At 56.6% G+C, this 18,791-nt stretch overlaps 2 non-coding genes and 1 pseudogene across 2 annotated transcripts; all 3 read left to right on the forward strand.

The window, feature by feature from the left end:
* Positions 1-11,264: 11,264 nt before the first annotated feature.
* On the forward strand, positions 11,265-13,173 carry LOC126476853 (small subunit ribosomal RNA). Its single transcript, XR_007587289.1, has one exon. It is a non-coding gene; the product is annotated as a small subunit ribosomal RNA (ribosomal RNA).
* A 351-nt stretch (positions 13,174-13,524) lies between these two features.
* Positions 13,525-13,679, forward strand: LOC126476436 (5.8S ribosomal RNA). The gene has a single exon (XR_007586971.1). It is a non-coding gene; the product is annotated as a 5.8S ribosomal RNA (ribosomal RNA).
* Positions 13,680-13,867: 188 nt separating this feature from the next.
* The window catches only part of LOC126475642 (large subunit ribosomal RNA), an 8,502-nt pseudogene continuing 3,578 nt past the window's right edge, over positions 13,868-18,791 (forward strand).

Raw genomic sequence — 18,791 nt, forward strand, 5'->3', positions numbered from 1 at the left:
TATCATGGCACGACAGCATCGTATCCTTTTCAACAATATCCGCTCCCTTCCCGCCAACAAGAACCTTTTCCTGCACACCCTTGCTACCCACCGTGTGGATGCCTTCCTCCTCAATGAAACCTTCCTCCAACCCCACCACTCCGTCCACACCTCCCCCTATCTCCTCCACCGCTCCGATAATCCCCTCCCAGTTGCGCGTGGCGGAGTTGCCATTGGCCACCACCGCCAGCTCCCCGTTCGGCTCCAACCTCTCCTTCCCGACCCCACCGAACACCTGATCCTTAGTCTCTTCTTCCCTGGCCTTACCATTACCTGCGCCACCATCTATGTCCGCCCTAACGCCCCTCTTCCCTTCGACTTCCTCTCCCACATTGACCGTACCTTCTCCTCCTACGTGATCGCCGCCGACCTCAACATCCATAGTCGTTCCGCCGCCCAGTTACGGCGGTGGCATCGGTTCCTCTCCTCCCTTCAAGGCGACCTCATTCCCATCCCCCAGCACACCCGTCCCGAATCCAACTCCACTCCTGATGTTATCCTCTCCTCCCCCAACCTCCTTGGCCGCATAACGGTGGATGTCCTGGAACCTATTGGTAGCGACCATCTCCCTGTCCTCCTCACCGTATCGGACGGTCGTCGCCCTCGCCCCGACCCTCGTACTGATCCTCCCCCTAAGTATGTCCACGATTATTCCCGAGCCGACTGGAATGCCTACCGGGATACCCTCTCCACCCAGGTCGATAGCCACCCTCTCACTTACCACCACCCTGACGATGTCACCCATGCCGCCTCCTTTCTCCAGCAGACCTTGTCTGAGGCCGTGGAGGCCCACGTTCCTACTGTCGCCATCCACCCCCACCGTCCTACCTTACCCCCGCAGGCCGTTCTCCTCCTCCGTGAATCCCGTCGTCTCTACCGTGCCTTCCTCCGCACGCGTGACCCGGACACACTACGACGCCACCGGCAACTCCAGCGACACGTTCGTAATTTGCTCGCGGCTAAGAAACGCCGGGACTGGCGACAGACATGCACCCGTTTGAATGAAACCCTACCAATCAACTCGTCCAAGTTCTGGTCGGCCTTCCGTCGCCTTACCGGAACTAAACCCTCCCCCTACTATCCTCTTCTCCACGATGACCACCCCTTCCCTGACGCCCTTAGTAAGGCCAATCACTTTGCCTCCTACCTCTCCGATGTTTTCTCCATCCCCGATGATCCTCAGTTCGATTACTCCCTCTTCCCGGATATCCGCGATCGAACTGACACCTCTGTCCCTCCCCTCGCTCCTGGTTTCCAGTACTTGGACAACATTACACACACGGAACTCAATACCCCTATCACTACACAGGATCTCATTGATACACTCCGCACAAAACGCAACACCGCTCCTGGTCACGATCGTGCCACCTACCGTCACCTTCGTGAAGCTCCTGTCTCTTTCCTCTCCACCCTGGCCAGGCTCTACAATGTAGTCCTGTCCACCGGTTACTACCCCGACCTGTGGAAAACCTCCCGCATCCTCATGTTCCTTAAACCTAGCAAACCGCCGTCCGCCGTCTCCTCTTACCGTCCTATCAGCCTTACCTCGGTCTTCAGCAAGGTCCTGGAATCTATCCTCACCCGCCGCATCCATCAGCATCTCCGCCAGCACCGCCTCCTTCCCGTCACCCAGTGTGGCTTTCGGCCATCCTTCTCTTCCGACGATCTTCTCCTTCACCTCACTCATCTCCTCTCCGAACAGCTTAATTCCCGTCGCTCCGCCATCTTCCTCTCCCTTGACCTCGAACGCGCTTATGACCGTGTCTGGCATTCCGGTCTCCTCTTCAAGCTCCAAACCTTTGCCCTTCCCATTAACTACGTCCGTCTGATCGGTTCCTTTCTCTCCCGCCGTCCTTCCTATGTCACCATCCATAACACAGATTCCTACACTTTTTTTCCCTCCGCCGGTGTGCCCCAAGGCTCCGTCCTCTCCCCCCTTCTGTACCTTTTGTACACGGCGGACATGCCGCCGCCGTCACCCCCCGTCCACCTTCTCCAGTTTGCCGATGACACTGCCTTCCTTGCTCTTGCCCCCACCCTACAACGCTCCCAACGCCTTCTCCAATCCCATCTTGACCGCTTCACTGCTTGGTGCAACCAGTGGTTGCTTAAGGTCAATCCCTCCAAAACCCAGGCGATCATTGTAGGCAAAACCACCCCTTCCTTCCGCCTCCTTGATTTCTATCTCACCGTTTATGGCCGTCCTATCGCTCTCACCCCCACCCTTAAGTACCTTGGCGTCACCCTCGACCGTCGCCTCTCCTGGACTCCCCATCTCCAGACAATCCAAGCCAAGGCACGTTCCCGACTCCGTCTCCTCAAGCTCCTTTCCGGCCGTACGTGGGGTCTGGACCCCTCCACCATCCTACACACCTATAAGTCCCTCATCCGCCCTATCCTCTGTTACGCCCATCCCGCCTGGATTTCCGCCCCCCCTTCCTTTTATAAATCCCTCCAAATCCTTGAACGCCATGCTCTCCGCCTTGCCTATCGCATCCGTCTCCCCTCCCCCACGCGGATCCTGTATGATCTTATCTCCTTCCCTCACCTCCTCCTCTTCCTCGAAAGGATACGAATCCTCTACACCTCCCGTAAACTCGATCCTCCCCACCCGCTCGTCTCCCCGATCCTCTCCCACCCCCGCCCGCTGCCGCGCCTGTACTCTCATGTCCCACCCGGTCTCCATCTCTCCACCCTCCTTACCCTCTCCCAAGGTGGCTTCCGCCAGCTCCCCCTACCTGATGATGCCCTCCTCCCCTCCATCTACCCCTCCTACCAACTTTGATCCTCCCGCCCTCCTCCCGTGCTTGCTCCTCCGGGCACCCTCCCTCCCTTCTCTCCCTTTTTCCCTCCCTCCTCCTTTTCTCTCCCCTTCTCCCCCGGGCCTCCCCTCCCCTGTCCCTCTCCCTCTTGCCCCCGTCTCCCCCGCCGTTGGCATCCTTTTCTCCCCTCTCCCCCCACCTCCCCCATGTTCCACTCTTGGCAGGTCCCCGGACTCGCACACGCTACGTGGACTTTCGCGCGCCGGAGATCGCCGCCATCAGTGTCTTGTGTGTGCCGTCATGTTTCGTGTTCAGTGTTTCCCGTCATGCTCCGTTGTTCACCAGTGCCATCGTCTTCTTCAGTATCTGTGCGTCGTCTCAACAGTTTGCAGTGTGGTTTATCGTCAAGTGTGAACGGCTCCGTGTTTGTCTCTCTGTGTCTCCTATTTTATCGCCCACCATTTTGTGACTTTTCTGTTTTTCTCCTGTTTTTTGTGCTTCTGTCTCATTTGGCTGAAGAGCAGCGTATTGTGCTGCTGCCAGCCTGCTTATTGTATAGGCATTAAAATGACAATAAAGTAAAAAAAAAAAAAAGAGATATGTCCGCCCCAACGCCCCTCTTCCTTTCGACTTCCTCTCCCACATCGACCGTACCTTCTCCTCCTATGTGATCGCCGCCGACCTCAACATCCATAGTCGCTCCGCTGCCCAGTTACGGCGGTGGCATCGGTTCCTCTCCTCCCTTCAAGGCGACCTCATCCCCATCCCCCAGCATACTCGTCCCGAATCCAACTCCACTCCCGATGTTATCCTCTCCTCCCCCAACCTCCTTGGTCGCATTACGGTGGATGTCCTGGAGCCTGTTGGTAGCGACCATCTCCCTGTCCTCCTCACCGTTTCAGACGGCCGTCGCCCCCGCCCCGACCCTCGTCATGACCCTCCCCCTAAGTACATCCATGACTATTCCCGTGCCAACTGGAATGCCTACCGGGATACCCTCTCCACTCAGGTCGATAGCCACCCTCTCGCCTACCGCCGTCCTGATGATGTCACCCATGCCGCCTCCTTTCTCCAGCAGACCTTGTCTGAGGCCGTGGAGGCCCACGTCCCTACTGTTGCCATCCACCCCCACCGTCCTACCTTACCACCACAGGCCGTCCTCCTCCTCCGTGAATCCCGTCGTCTCTACCGTGCCTTCCTCCGCACGCGTGACCCGGGCACCCTACGACGCCACCGGCAACTACAGCGACACATTCGAAATTTGCTCGCGGCCAAGAAACGCCGGGACTGGCGACAGACATGCACCCGTTTAACTGCTACCCTCCCTCTAAACTCGTCCAAGTTCTGGACCGCCTTCCGTCGCCTTACCGGAACTAAACCCTCCCCCTACTATCCTCTTCTCCACGATGATCGCCCCTTTCCTGACGCCCTTAGTAAGGCCAATCACTTTGCCTCCTACCTGTCTGATGTGTTTTCCATCCCTGATGATCCCCAGTTCGATTACTCCCTCTTCCCAGATATCCGCGATCGAACTGATACCTCTGTCCCTCCCCTCGCTCCTGGTTTCCAGTACTTGGACAACATTCCACACACGGACCTTAATGCCCCCATCACCACACAGGATCTCATCAATACACTCCGCACCAAACGCAACACCGCTCCTGGTCATGATCGTGTCACCTACCGTCACCTTCGTGAAGCTCCTGTCTCTTTTCTCTCCACCCTGGCCAGGCTCTACAATGTAGTCCTGTCCACCGGTTACTACCCCGACCTGTGGAAAACCTCCCGTATCCTCATGTTCCTCAAACCTGGCAAACCGCCGTCCGCCGTCTCCTCCTACCGTCCCATCAGCCTTACCTCGGTCTTCAGCAAGGTCCTGGAATCTATCCTCACCCGCCGCATCCACCAGCATCTCCGCCAGCACCGCCTCCTCCCCGTTACCCAGTGTGGCTTTCGGCCGTCCTTCTCTTCCGACGATCTTCTCCTTCACCTCACTCATCTCCTTTCCGAACAGCTCAATTCCCGTCGCTCCGCAATCTTCCTCTCTCTTGACCTCGAACGCGCATATGACCGCGTATGGCATTCCGGTCTCCTCTTCAAGCTCCAAACCTTCGCCCTTCCCATTAACTACGTTCGTCTGATCGGTTCCTTTCTCTCCCGCCGTCCTTCCTATGTCACCATCCATAACACCGATTCCTACACCTTTTTCCCCTCCGCCGGTGTGCCCCAAGGCTCCGTCCTCTCCCCCCTTCTGTACTTGTTGTACACGGCGGACATGCCACCGCCGTCACCCCCCGTCCACCTTCTCCAGTTTGCCGATGACACCGCCTTCCTTGCCCTTGCCCCCACCCTGCGACGCTCCCAACACCTTCTCCAATCCCATCTTGACCGGTTCACCGCTTGGTGCAACCAGTGGTTGCTCAAGGTCAATCCTTCCAAAACCCAGGCGATCATTGTAGGCAAAACCACTCCCTCCTTCCGCCTCCTTGATTTCTATCTCACCGTTTATGGCCGTCCCATCGCTCTCACCCCCACCCTTAAGTACCTTGGCGTCACCCTCGACCGTCGCCTCTCCTGGACTCCCCATCTCCAGACAATCCAAGCCAAGGCACGTTCCCGACTCCGTCTCCTCAAGCTCCTTTCCGGCCGAACGTGGGGTCTGGACCCCTCCACCATCCTCCACACCTATAAGTCCCTCATCCGCCCTATCCTCTGTTACGCCCATCCCGCCTGGATCTCCGCCCCCCCTTCCTTTTATAAATCCCTCCAAATCCTTGAACGCCATGCTCTCCGCCTTGCCTATCGCATCCGTCTCCCTTCCCCCACGCGGATCCTGTATGACCTTATCCCCTTCCCCCACCTCCTCCTCTTCCTCGAAAGGATACGCATCCTATACACCTCCCGTAAACTCGATCCTCCTCACCCGCTCGTCTCCCCGATCCTCTCCCACCCCCGCCCGCTGCCACGCCTGTACTCCCACGTCCCACCCGGTCTCCATCTCTCCACCCTCCTTACCCTCTCCCAAGGTGGCTTCCGCCAGCTCCCCCTACCTGATGATGCCCTCCTCCCCTCCATCTACCCCTCCTACCAACTTTGATCCTCCCACCCTCCTCCTGTGCTTGCTCCTCGGGGCACCCTCCCTCCCTTCTCTCCCCTTTCCCTCCCTCCTCCTTTTCTCGTCCCTCGTCCCCCGGGCCCCCCCCTCCCCTGTCCCTATCCTCCTGTCCCCATCTCCTAAGCCATGGCATCCTCTTTTCCTCCCCTCTCCCCCTCCTCATCCCTGTTGCCCTCTTGGCAGGTCCCCGGACTCGCACACGCTCAGTGGACATTCGCGCGCCGGAGATCACCGCCATCAGTGTATCGTGTGTGCCGTCGTGTTTAGTGTTCAGTGTTTACCGTCACACTCCATCGTTCACCAGTGCCATCGTCTCCTTCAGTGTTTGTGCGTCGTCTCAACAGTTTGCAGTGTGGCTTATCGTCGAGTGTGAACGGCTCCGTGTTTGTTTCTCTGTGTCTCCTGTTTATTGCCCACCGTTTTGTAACTTTTATGTTTTTCTCCTGTTTTTGCTGATTGTACCTTCTATGGCTGAAGAGCAGCGTAGTATGCTGCTGACAGCCTGCCTGCTGTACAGGCTTTAAAATAACAATAAAGTAAAAAAAAAAAAAAAACAAAAAAAAAAGAGATATTTCCAATATGCGACATTCCCGCTGTCCCTATTCATGAGCTGCGAGCTGTACCACGTACAAGCTACAGACGCGATCGCATTGCTCACTGTACGGATTCTCATGCTGAGCGATCAGCTAGGAAGCGCCCCATCCATGTCGGCACCCGTGGGCGTTGCACTCGCAGTCGCAAAAAACGCTGGGCAAATATATTTCCCGGAAGAGTAACGACAGTCCGAGTCTCCTGCGTGGGAAGAGTCTTTCTAGGCCCTGACCCACGGGAAGGGTGTAGCTTCCCCCATCCCGGACATTTGACGTCGTCACACTACCGGTATTGACTAATAGACTGATTCCTGATAATCATTAGCCATACACTGGGGGAAACGGCCGACAGGGGCGGCAACATAGTGGAGCCGCAGTGTCACTAATGTACAGAGATAGAACAGTTTCGACTGGAACCAGAGTAACCGTATACACGGCACTGATTAGTAATAGATGCAGAGCCATCAGAATACAGATAATATATACAACCGTCCCTATACATGCTGAAAGACTCTGCACACAATGAGAACCACACGTCAGCCAGACACTCTTATCACACACTACTCTCTTATCACACACTACTCTCTGCCTGTAACAGGCACACACACAATATCTAACCACCAGCATGGAAGAACATCCAGTGCATCCTCTCCGCCACATGACACAATCCACACTATCATTACCAGACCGGGAGGTCCACCCAGAAAACACAATATCCCACCCTTCCGACATCCGCACATTGCTCAGCTAAGCCACGAACACCCACACATGTCCTACACAGGGGTGCACCCAACATCACAATACTGCCTCCTGTCACAGCACACAAACAATGGCAGGAATGAAAGACACAGATCTGCCACAACCATGGAATCGGAGCGCCGCCTGTCATGAGCCAAAAGTGCATCCTGACGTGAAAAATCGGATAATGCCGCAGGCATCCAATTACGATAATCACTATCAACGAACCTGCCGCCCCCCCCCCCCCAATACACCTTTCCCTACAACAATGTGTATCTGAACCTACGCTATATCGTACCTTAACCTAACCTATATCGTACCTTAACCTAACCTATATCGTACCTTAACCTAACCTATATCGTACCTTAACCTAACCTATATCATACCTTAACCTAACCTATATCGTACCTTAACCTAACCTATATTGTGCCTTAACCTAACCTACGTTGTGCCTTAACCTAACCTACGTTGTGCCTTAACCTAACCTACGTTGTGCCTTAACCTAACCTACGTTGTGCCTTAACCTAACCTACGTTGTGCCTTAACCTAACCTACGTTGTGCCTTAACCTAACCTACGTTGTGCCTTAACCTAACCTACGTTGTGCCTTAACCTAACCTACGTTGTGCCTTAACCTAACCTACGTTGTGCCTTAACCTAACCTACGTTGTGCCTTAACCTAACCTACGTTGTGCCTTAACCTAACCTACGTTGTGCCTTAACCTAACCTACGTTGCGCCTTAACCTAACCTACGTTGCGCCTTAACCTAACCTACGTTGCGCCTTAACCTAACCTACGTTGCGCCTTAACCTAACCTACGTTGCGCCTTAACCTAACCTACATTGCGCCTTAACCTAACCTACGTTGCGCCTTAACCTAACCTACGTTGCGCCCTAACCTAACCTACGTTGCGCCTTAACCTAACCTAATTTGTGCCTTAACCTAACCTAATTTGTGCCTTAACCTAACCTAATTTGTGCCTTAACCTAACCTAATTTGTGCCTTAACCTAACCTAATTTGTGCCTTAACCTAACCTAATTTGTGCCTTAACCTAACCTAATTTGTGCCTTAACCTAACCTAATTTGTGCCTTAACCTAACCTAATTTGTGCCTTAACCTAACCTAATTTGTGCCTTAACCTAACCTAATTTGTGCCTTAACCTAACCTAATTTGTGCCTTAACCTAACCTAATTTGTGCCTTAATGTAACCCATGTAGTGCCGTAACGTAACCCATGTAGTGCCGTAACGTAACCGATGTTGTGCCGTAACGTAACCCATGTTGTGCCGTAACGTAACCGATGTTGTGCCGTAACGTAACCGATGTTGTGCCGTAACGTAACCGATGTTGTGCCGTAACGTAACCGATGTTGTGCCGTAACGTAACCGATGTTGTGCCGTAACGTAACCGATGTTGTGCCTTAACGTAACCCATGTTGTGCCGTAACGTAACCGATGTTGTGCCTTAACGTAACCCATGTTGTGCCGTAACGTAACCCATGTTGTGCCGTAACGTAACCCATGTTGTGCCGTAATGTAACCGATGTTGTGCCGTAACGTAACCCATGTTGTGCCGTAACGTAACCCATGTTGTGCCGTAACGTAACCCATGTTGTGCCGTAACGTAACCCATGTTGTGCCGTAACGTAACCCATGTTGTGCCGTAACGTAACCCATGTTGTGCCGTAACGTAACCCATGTTGTGCCTTAACGTAACCCATGTTGTGCCTTAACGTAACCCATGTTGTGCCTTAACGTAACCCATGTTGTGCCTTAACCTAACCTATAATATGCCTTAACCTAACCTATAATATGCCTTAACCTAACCTATAATATGCCTTAACCTAACCTATAATATGCCTTAACCTAACCTATAATATGCCTTAACCTAACCTATAATATGCCTTAACCTAACCTATAATATGCCTTAACCTAACCTATAATATGCCTTAACCTAACCTATAATATGCCTTTACCTAACCTATAATATGCCTTTACCTAACCTATAATATGCCTTTACCTAACCTATAACATGCCTTTACCTAACCTATAATATGCCTTTACCTAACCTATAATATGCCTTAACCTAACCTATAATATGCCTTAACCTAACCTATAATATGCCTTAACCTAACCTATAATATGCCTTAACCTAACCTAAAGTGCGCCGTAACCTAAACTATATTGCGCCGTAACCTGACGCACGTTGTCGCTGAACCTGCTCTGTAATTGTTATGCAACTCGTTAAATTAGTGTAGTGTTGCCTAACCGCAACCCTCGCAATATAGTTCGCTACTCGCACTGCCCGGTCCCCTGTGTATCGCGTCATGTTAAACACCTTGCAGGTGTTGCTGACTTTCCACATGCTCCTGCTATACACTGTAATGTGGATAGCAGCAGGACGTACACGCCCCCCCCTTTTCCCCCCTGCCTTCGCAAGCTGGTCGGTGAGAAGTTTGCATGTTCAACGCCCTTCGCATGCCGACGTACTCAGCCTACGTTGTGGTACGGCCTGTCACCTGTCCGCCGATGTACGCAAAACCCACAAACTGTACTGCACATTGGTCCGTATGTACTGAATGATACATCGTGGCACATGTGACCGTATGACGACTGCGCCTAGCAACGGCGGACCATGCAGTCCAAATATTGTGCACGCAGCTACGTGTCGTCTCCCTATAAGAGCTGGATTGCAGTGTGGTACGCCATACAGACGTGTGGGAGGAACGGACGCCCTGGATGGCGATCAGCATGAGCAGTCTGTTGATGTAGTGGAGCGTGTATTCGGACGTAGTCGTCTCTTCTCACACACCGTGATAGCATGTTGCACCGTGTTCCACATCTGCGACATGCTGCAGAGGCCGGCTGACAGTCGTTCGCGCAATGGACACCGCATACGTACGGGGTCGACCTTCCACGTGTTCTCTAGGCGTGCACATGTTGTTGCGTCTATGTGGGCAGACGTAGTGTGTTGTGACACCTGACACAGGCATGCAATACTCGTTGCAAATGGCGATGGACGTGTACGTTTGCTGGTGACGTTACGCAAATGAACAACTGGTAACCCGTTGTGGTGCGGTTGTTCTCGCTAGAGGTGAATCAGTGTTGGCGACGATCGGTCGAGCTATTAACCGGTTGTTTCAGGGATACCCACCATGCCCACGAACGTGAAAGGGGACCCACCATGCCCACGAAAGTGAAAGGGGATCTGGGTGTGAGGCGATACACGGCGGTGGCTGGGTGGGACCGTCCCCGGCCGGTGAGGGGGGGCCGCCCGGCGTGCTGGCAGCGCGGTGCGTGGGCGCACGCGCCACAGCCGGCTGGTGGGGGCGGCCAGTGGCAGGCGCGCCGGCCGACGGACGCGGCAGGCGGCGCAGCTGCGCGCCGGCGCCCCCTGCTCGCGGCGCCTTGCGGCCACAGTAGGTCCTCGCGGGCCCGGTGCGAAGCGCGGTGGCCATCTGCAGTGTGCTGGTCCGATTGAGGACTTTGTGCGCTGAGGATGCGCCGCCGCCCGGCGCTCGGCGCCGCGACGCCGTCTGCTGCTCGGTCGCCCCAGCGGTTCTCGCAGGTGGTTTGTATCGCAGCTGTGCGGACGTGTTGGCGCGTGCGCTGTGCTGGGAGAGTTCGTTTCGGCACCCAAGTGGGGCTTTTGTCCTTCTGTGGCGCTGGCGTTGGAGCTGCCGGTCACCGTAGGTGGCGCGTGTTGTCTCCCGCCGGCAATGCCACAACAGCACGCTCCCGGGCCTCTGTCGGCAGCGGCAAGCTCAGTTGGGAGCACGGGTGGTCGCACCTAAAGCGTCTACTCGCCTAACTCCGGGCGATTGCGCCTCTCTCGAACCCGACCAAGTACTTAGGACGGCGCTGCGCGCCGCCGGGACCTGAGAGGGTTTCGAGGTGTGTTGTGCAGGGGAGCTCAGCCTCCTCCTGTTTGCAGAATAATTGAGCGGACGCTTGCGTGTTCGCGTGGGCCCCCGGGACACACTCCCGGGCGGCCGGCTGCTCAGCTCTAGTTGACGCAGCTCCCTGGTTGATCCTGCCAGTAGTCATATGCTTGTCTCAAAGATTAAGCCATGCATGTCTCAGTACAAGCCGCATTAAGGTGAAACCGCGAATGGCTCATTAAATCAGTTATGGTTCCTTAGATCGTACCCACGTTACTTGGATAACTGTGGTAATTCTAGAGCTAATACATGCAAACAGAGTCCCGACCAGAGATGGAAGGGACGCTTTTATTAGATCAAAACCAATCGGTCGGCTCGTCCGGTCCGTTTGCCTTGGTGACTCTGAATAACTTTGGGCTGATCGCACGGTCCTCGTACCGGCGACGCATCTTTCAAATGTCTGCCTTATCAACTGTCGATGGTAGGTTCTGCGCCTACCATGGTTGTAACGGGTAACGGGGAATCAGGGTTCGATTCCGGAGAGGGAGCCTGAGAAACGGCTACCACATCCAAGGAAGGCAGCAGGCGCGCAAATTACCCACTCCCGGCACGGGGAGGTAGTGACGAAAAATAACGATACGGGACTCATCCGAGGCCCCGTAATCGGAATGAGTACACTTTAAATCCTTTAACGAGTATCTATTGGAGGGCAAGTCTGGTGCCAGCAGCCGCGGTAATTCCAGCTCCAATAGCGTATATTAAAGTTGTTGCGGTTAAAAAGCTCGTAGTTGGATTTGTGTCCCACGCTGTTGGTTCACCGCCCGTCGGTGTTTAACTGGCATGTATCGTGGGACGTCCTGCCGGTGGGGCGAGCCGAAGGCGTGCGACCGCCTCGTGCGTGCTCGTGCGTCCCGAGGCGGACCCCGTTGAAATCCTACCAGGGTGCTCTTTATTGAGTGTCTCGGTGGGCCGGCACGTTTACTTTGAACAAATTAGAGTGCTTAAAGCAGGCAAGCCCGCCTGAATACTGTGTGCATGGAATAATGGAATAGGACCTCGGTTCTATTTTGTTGGTTTTCGGAACCCGAGGTAATGATTAATAGGGACAGGCGGGGGCATTCGTATTGCGACGTTAGAGGTGAAATTCTTGGATCGTCGCAAGACGAACAGAAGCGAAAGCATTTGCCAAGTATGTTTTCATTAATCAAGAACGAAAGTTAGAGGTTCGAAGGCGATCAGATACCGCCCTAGTTCTAACCATAAACGATGCCAGCCAGCGATCCGCCGCAGTTCCTCCGATGACTCGGCGGGCAGCCTCCGGGAAACCAAAGCTTTTGGGTTCCGGGGGAAGTATGGTTGCAAAGCTGAAACTTAAAGGAATTGACGGAAGGGCACCACCAGGAGTGGAGCCTGCGGCTTAATTTGACTCAACACGGGAAACCTCACCAGGCCTGGACACCGGAAGGATTGACAGATTGATAGCTCTTTCTTGATTCGGTGGGTGGTGGTGCATGGCCGTTCTTAGTTGGTGGAGCGATTTGTCTGGTTAATTCCGATAACGAACGAGACTCTAGCCTGCTAACTAGTCGCGTGACATCCTTCGTGCTGTCAGCGATTACTTTTCTTCTTAGAGGGACAGGCGGCTTCTAGCCGCACGAGATTGAGCAATAACAGGTCTGTGATGCCCTTAGATGTTCTGGGCCGCACGCGCGCTACACTGAAGGAATCAGCGTGTCTTCCTAGGCCGAAAGGTCGGGGTAACCCGCTGAACCTCCTTCGTGCTAGGGATTGGGGCTTGCAATTGTTCCCCATGAACGAGGAATTCCCAGTAAGCGCGAGTCATAAGCTCGCGTTGATTACGTCCCTGCCCTTTGTACACACCGCCCGTCGCTACTACCGATTGAATGATTTAGTGAGGTCTTCGGACTGGTACGCGGCATTGACTCTGTCGTTGCCGATGCTACCGGAAAGATGACCAAACTTGATCATTTAGAGGAAGTAAAAGTCGTAACAAGGTTTCCGTAGGTGAACCTGCGGAAGGATCATTACCGACTAGACTGCATGTCTTTCGATGTGCGTGTCGTGTCGCGCAACACGCTACCTGTACGGCTCGCAGTAGCCGTGCGCCGCGTGCGGAACCACGCGTTCGTCTCAAAACTAACGGCAATGTTGTGTGGTACGAGCGCTGAAGCGCTGGAGCGGCTGGCCTGCGGCACCTGGCGCCTGGCGCCGGTTTTGAATGACTTTCGCCCGACTGCCTGTCCGCTCCGGTGTGGAGCCGTACGACGCCCATCGGCCGTGAGGCCGTTGGACACTGAACGCTGGAACAGGGGCCGCCACACGCCTCAGTCCCGCCTATGCAACTGTCTTGAAAGAGATAGTGGAAACTATGAAAAGATCACCCAGGACGGTGGATCACTCGGCTCGTGGGTCGATGAAGAACGCAGCAAATTGCGCGTCGACATGTGAACTGCAGGACACATGAACATCGACGTTTCGAACGCACATTGCGGTCCATGGATTCCGTTCCCGGGCCACGTCTGGCTGAGGGTCGGCTACGTATACTGAAGCGCGCGGCGTTTGCCCCGCTTCGCAGACCTGGGAGTGTCGTGGCCGCCTGTGGGGCCGGCCGCGTCTCCTTAAACGTGCGATGCGCGCCCGTCGCCTGGCGGTTCGCATACCGGTACTTACTCGGTAGCGTGCACAGCCGGCTGGCGGTGTGGCGTGCGACACCTCGTACAACGACCTCAGAGCAGGCGAGACTACCCGCTGAATTTAAGCATATTACTAAGCGGAGGAAAAGAAACTAACAAGGATTCCCCCAGTAGCGGCGAGCGAACAGGGAAGAGTCCAGCACCGAACCCCGCAGGCTGCCGCCTGTCGTGGCATGTGGTGTTTGGGAGGGTCCACTACCCCGACGCCTCGCGCCGAGCCCAAGTCCAACTTGAATGAGGCCACGGCCCGTAGAGGGTGCCAGGCCCGTAGCGGCCGGTGCGAGCGTCGGCGGGACCTCTCCTTCGAGTCGGGTTGCTTGAGAGTGCAGCTCCAAGTGGGTGGTAAACTCCATCTGAGACTAAATATGACCACGAGACCGATAGCGAACAAGTACCGTGAGGGAAAGTTGAAAAGAACTTTGAAGAGAGAGTTCAAAAGTACGTGAAACCGTTCTGGGGTAAACGTGAGAAGTCCGAAAGGTCGAACGGGTGAGATTCACGCCCATCCGGCCACTGGCCTCCGCCCTCGGCAGATGGGGCCGGCCGCCCGCGCGGAGCAATCCGCGGCGGGGTCGTGTCCGGTTGCCTTTCCACTCGCCGCGGGGCGGGGCCGTTCCGGTGTGCGGTGGGCCGCACTTCTCCCCTAGTAGGACGTCGCGACCCGCTGGGTGCCGGCCTACGGCCCGGGTGCGCAGCCTGTCCTTCCGCGGGCCTCGGTTCGCGTCTGTTGGGCAGAGCCCCGGTGTCCTGGCTGGCTGCCCGGCGGTATATCTGGAGGAGTCGATTCGCCCCTTTGGGCGCTCGGGCTCCCGGCAAGCGCGCGCGGTTCTTCCCGGATGACGGACCTACCTGGCCCGGCCCCGGACCCGCGCCGCTGTTGGCTCGGGATGCTCTCGGGCGGAATAATCGCTCCCGTCAGCGGCGCTTCAGCTTTGGACAATTTCACGACCCGTCTTGAAACACGGACCAAGGAGTCTAACATGTGCGCGAGTCATTGGGCTGTACGAAACCTAAAGGCGTAATGAAAGTGAAGGTCTCGCCTTGCGCGGGCCGAGGGAGGATGGGGCTTCCCCGCCCTTCACGGGGCGGCGGCCTCCGCACTCCCGGGGCGTCTCGTCCTCATTGCGAGGTGAGGCGCACCTAGAGCGTACACGTTGGGACCCGAAAGATGGTGAACTATGCCTGGCCAGGACGAAGTCAGGGGAAACCCTGATGGAGGTCCGTAGCGATTCTGACGTGCAAATCGATCGTCGGAGCTGGGTATAGGGGCGAAAGACTAATCGAACCATCTAGTAGCTGGTTCCCTCCGAAGTTTCCCTCAGGATAGCTGGTGCTCGTACGAGTCTCATCCGGTAAAGCGAATGATTAGAGGCCTTGGGGCCGAAACGACCTCAACCTATTCTCAAACTTTAAATGGGTGAGATCTCCGGCTTGCTTGATATGCTGAAGCCGCGAGCAAACGACTTGGATCGGAGTGCCAAGTGGGCCACTTTTGGTAAGCAGAACTGGCGCTGTGGGATGAACCAAACGCCGAGTTAAGGCGCCCGAATCGACGCTCATGGGAAACCATGAAAGGCGTTGGTTGCTTAAGACAGCAGGACGGTGGCCATGGAAGTCGGAATCCGCTAAGGAGTGTGTAACAACTCACCTGCCGAAGCAACTAGCCCTGAAAATGGATGGCGCTGAAGCGTCGTGCCTATACTCGGCCGTCAGTCTGGCAGTCATGGCCGGTCCTTGCGGCCGGCCGCGAAGCCCTGACGAGTAGGAGGGTCGCGGCGGTGGGCGCAGAAGGGTCTGGGCGTGAGCCTGCCTGGAGCCGCCGTCGGTGCAGATCTTGGTGGTAGTAGCAAATACTCCAGCGAGGCCCTGGAGGGCTGACGCGGAGAAGGGTTTCGTGTGAACAGCCGTTGCACACGAGTCAGTCGATCCTAAGCCCTAGGAGAAATCCGATGTTGATGGGGGCCGTCATAGCATGATGCACTTTGTGCTGGCCCCCGTTGGGCGAAAGGGAATCCGGTTCCTATTCCGGAACCCGGCAGCGGAACCGATACAAGTCGGGCCCCTCTTTTAGAGATGCTCGTCGGGGTAACCCAAAAGGACCCGGAGACGCCGTCGGGAGATCGGGGAAGAGTTTTCTTTTCTGCATGAGCGTTCGAGTTCCCTGGAATCCTCTAGCAGGGAGATAGGGTTTGGAACGCGAAGAGCACCGCAGTTGCGGCGGTGTCCCGATCTTCCCCTCGGACCTTGAAAATCCGGGAGAGGGCCACGTGGAGGTGTCGCGCCGGTTCGTACCCATATCCGCAGCAGGTCTCCAAGGTGAAGAGCCTCTAGTCGATAGAATAATGTAGGTAAGGGAAGTCGGCAAATTGGATCCGTAACTTCGGGATAAGGATTGGCTCTGAGGATCGGGGCGTGTCGGGCTTGGTCGGGAAGTGGGTCAGCGCCTGGGCGAGGTGAGTGCCGTAGGGGTGCCGGTAAGTGCGGGCGTTTAGCGCGGGCGTGGTCTGCTCTCGCCGTTGGTCGGCCTCGTGCTGGCCGGCGGTGCAGGATGCGCGCGCCTGCGCGGCGTTCGCGCCCCGGTGCTTCAACCTGCGTGCAGGATCCGAGCTCGGTCCCGTGCCTTGGCCTCCCACGGATCTTCCTTGCTGCGAGGCCGCGTCCGCCTTAGCGTGCTCCTCCGGGGGCGCGCGGGTGCGCGGATTCTCTTCGGCCGCCATTCAACGATCAACTCAGAACTGGCACGGACTGGGGGAATCCGACTGTCTAATTAAAACAAAGCATTGCGATGGCCCTAGCGGGTGTTGACGCCCTGTGATTTCCACTCCATTGGACTTCATTCGGGCGCCGTCCAGGTATCCCCTTCAGGGTGACTGGTCATTAACCCATCGGGTACACCCGCACAGTAACCGCTTCACGGAGGGGCATAGGTGCGACCGAGACTGGTGGTTCTAACCTTTCTCACTGCACCTGGGACGCAGGTCCTGTGGCTATTGTTTCCGTGGCGGCCGCCTGGTAGGTTTTTGTTGTGCGTTTGGCGAACGGCCCATTTTCATATATCAGTGCCGACTGCCTGCGCCTTCATTTCTGGCGGCCGCCGGGTGTCGTCCCCGGTGACTACTCCCACACTAGGTGGCGGCGTTGTTCTTTCCGCCGCGTCCCTAGTGTCCCTGCCGCCTGGGGTTCGGGCGTAATACGAAAGTCATCCCACAGGTCCGGCTGGGTAAGTGATCTGGCGGTTCTCGTCGGTGACCACCCTGCTGTGGTACGGTGACACTCACGTCTACTCGTTAACTGGGGTTCCCAGGAGTCGGGTCGCGTGGTTGGTGCTTGTGGGGGGTACCCCGTTCAGTATCCAGCCTCCGTCCAAAAGCGATTCCTGCCCAGTGCTCTTTGAATGTCAACGTTGAAGAAATTCAAGCAAGGCGCGGGTAAACGGCGTGAGTTAACTATGACTTCTCTTAATATGGCCAAGTGGCGGCGGTGTGGCTGCATCCGGACTTGGCTTTTCGAAGTGCGGTCTTGATGTAGTCGCGCTGCTGCTGCGAGGTGCCTTCCTTGGGTTATAGTTACAGGGAGAGTGATGCGCAATACATGGGCCTAGCCCTCTTAGCCTCTCCTCTCCTGCGGTCTTCTCCCCTTCTCGTGGGCCCGCTGATTTTCGCAGAGTGGAAGACCGCACCAGGGGCTTGGGGGGGTTACCAGCCCCCCCTCGCATTATCCCTTTTTTAGTTGGGGGCAGTAATCAAAGAATAAGTGGTGGCCCTTCCGCTGAAGGTGCCACCCCAACTCCCCCAGCACCTAGCCGGCCAACCGGCCGTGCCGAAAATCTTGTAACTTTTGCAGCTGTATACGCCTGTAGTGAGTGCCACCGCAGCTTCACCACCAAGAATGGTCTCGGGGTCCATCGCCGCCGCCAACATCTTGCGGCCGCCAACGCGGAGATCGTGACGGAGAGGCATCGCGCGAGGTGGACGGAGGAAGAAGTCCTGTCGCTCGCCAAGGCAGAGGCCGAACTGTTCCTTGAGAGGGACGCCCGGTTCTTCTTTGTTAATCAAGAACTCATCAGAATGTTCCCCGACCGAACGCTTGAGGCAATCAAGTGCCGACGGCGGCAAGCTGCCCACAAGCAGCTTGTCCGCCAGTTCATGGAGGCACTTGAGATCGGTCGGGGGGAAGAGCCGGCGTCCCGCCGGGGAGCAGCGAGCCCGCTGCCTGACGCGGGCGAGGCCGCTGCGCCGCCCGTCGACGCAGCCGAGGACTTCGCGGCCGACACCACCGGGCCGCTGCCGGAGGGGCCGACTGACGCCGCCATCTGGGAGCATCTGGCGGGGCTACCTGCTTCCGCCCAGCGTTTCTCTGCCCTGGATCGAGTCATAGGTCTGGGGCGGGGCACGCCGCCCGATGTCATCCTGGGCATGCTCCCGGATGCCCTTGCGTCGGTCGGGTCCAGAGGGGAGAGATCGATCACCAGGACACAGCGGCCGCGCCAACCATCGAAGCGGCCGCCTGCCGCGCCGCCGACGCAGAAGCGCAAGCGGCGCCGCTGGGAATACGCGAGAACGCAGGATGCCTTCCGACGGTCGCGTGCACGTTGCGTGCGCGGCCTCTTGGATGGCACCCTGCTCCAGCCGCCACCTGCCATCCCTGGTCTGCTGGACTTCTGGGCGGACCTCTTCACGAAGAAGCCCGTCTCCACCGCGGGCTTCATTCGTGACCGCGTCCTCCCGCACTCGGAGCCTGTCGCTCTTGAGTGCCTATGGGGGCCGGTCACACATGAGGAGGTCGCCGCCGCGTTGCCGCCCAGGGGATCAGCAGCTGGGCCGGACGGCCTTACCCCAGCGGAGTTGCGGCGCCTGCCGCACGAAGTCCTGGTGAAAGTGATGAATCTCTTCCTTCTGGCCCGCGCCCTTCCGGAACGCCTGCTTCGCGCGCGGACGTCCCTTCTCCCGAAA

This window comes from Schistocerca serialis, chromosome 4 (assembly GCF_023864345.2).
Source record: "Schistocerca serialis cubense isolate TAMUIC-IGC-003099 chromosome 4, iqSchSeri2.2, whole genome shotgun sequence".
Taxonomy (NCBI): Eukaryota; Metazoa; Arthropoda; class Insecta; order Orthoptera; family Acrididae; genus Schistocerca; species Schistocerca serialis.